The sequence below is a fragment of the Morus notabilis genome, unplaced genomic scaffold, assembly GCF_000414095.1.
Source record: "Morus notabilis unplaced genomic scaffold, ASM41409v2 Scaffold42, whole genome shotgun sequence".
NCBI classification, from domain to species: domain Eukaryota; kingdom Viridiplantae; phylum Streptophyta; class Magnoliopsida; order Rosales; family Moraceae; genus Morus; species Morus notabilis.
The window spans coordinates 1,173,793-1,175,685 of NW_010360565.1; positions in this window are offsets into that span (position 1 = coordinate 1,173,793).

The window sequence follows — 1,893 nt, forward strand, 5'->3', positions numbered from 1 at the left end:
CAAACCAACATAAAACTCACACACCCTTATTACAACTCATCTCCTCAAGAACCTCAAATTTACATCCACAAATCCAAGCTTAAAGTTGGCTAGAAATTAATGGAGAAGAGTTTGAGAGCTTACCCTTGAAGAACTATCTCTCTCCCTTGAAAACCTTGAACTCTTCTAAGATTTGTTATTGGCTTGGAACTAGAAAGTATAAGGAAATTTAAGAGGAATATTTCTACATTTCAAACTTTACTAAAACATAAAAAAAGGATTTAGAGTTATACCCTTTGAAAAAAATGCTTGTCTAGACTCCTCCTAGACCCTTTGATCTCCTTCTTCTTCTTCTATGGTTTGTAGTGGCTCAAGATTGAGAGAGTAGGAGAAAATATTTGAGGGGAAAATGGAGGAGTGTGGCCGGTTTGGGTGTGGGGGAAAATGAGAGGAGATGTGCAAAATGGCTAACCTAATGCTTGCACTAATGGTCTCACCTTTATAGACATTACTTGATCTCATCTTAGTTCTCATTTAAGTCTACCAAACTAGCTTAATTAGCTAGATTTTTGGATTAATCCCCCCCTTTATTGTGGCTGGCCGGGGGGGTGTTTCAAGAGGGGATGATGTAGCATTTCATGTCCAATAGTTGATTTGACTCAATCCCATCATGAAGTCCATGTAGCACACTTCACTAGCCAAATTTTTGGCCATAATCCCTTAAGTTTGGCCGGCCAAGTGAAGGAAGGAAAGAGAAAAATGAAACCTAACCCTTGTACCTTTGTCTACTTTCTAAATTTACTCATTAAACTGTCCAAAATTATACTGACAGCTATTTTCTCCTGTATGCGGGTACTGGATGCTAGTTTGTATTGTGCTTGGAAATTCTTAAAATTAATGTTCTCAAGCTGTATCTGTACTAGAAATTCTTCCGTTTTAAAGTACGGTAAGAATTTATCGATCGAATTTACTTGATCGAAAAATTGTGAACTTAACGTGAAATCTGCTACAGAATTTAGGAATGCAGATGTTAATTCCTTAAATCCTTCAATCACAAAATGTACATAGTATAATGATTTTCCAGGAAAATCCTTGACTTGAATACATGAATTATATTATTAAAATTATGGGATTTTTCTTGGTCACTACAGTTTAGCCCCTCGTAAAGCTTGAAATTATCATGACTTAATTAACAGCAAGAAATAAAAACAATTTATCCTAAATTTAAACAACACATTGCGTTCCCTCAAGAAAAGCAGACACAAGCGATTATGCGATGTTATGTTTTCTGTTGCTTAAGTTTTTTGCCCTTATTAGTTATCGCCACACACACACAGATATATATATATATATATATACACACACACACGCGCTAAGAATATTTAGGTTCTTAAAATATTAGCATTAGGACGATTTCGTGCTTAGTTTGTGTTTTAAGATTTTTAAGATTTAAGATGAGCTATCCCCGAGTGATCATCATCATATTCTACTTATATAGTCTATATCCCAAAAATTGACGAGGGATATTTGAAACTTGACAGAAGTATCTATGCATACATGATTTTCAGCAAATTACAAATTCTAATTTTTAAGGGTTTTCAAGGCTCATAAAGAGAACATGTGTGCTTAAGTGAATACATTTATTAAATTTCAAAATTTATAATAGCATTTAGACATAGTACATTCAAATTCATATTTAAATTTGTGATTTTTTTAAACCTTTACTGCTAATCTACTTCATTTATTTATGTAGATTGGGCAAGGTTGCCAAAGCATTTATTGGACTTAGTCTTAGAGAAATTGGAGTTATCGTTAGATTATTTGCAATTTGGTGCTGTTTGTCTTCAATGGCATTCCATATTGAAGGATAGTCAAATTAAACGGAGTAAAACATTGCAATATCATCATATTCCA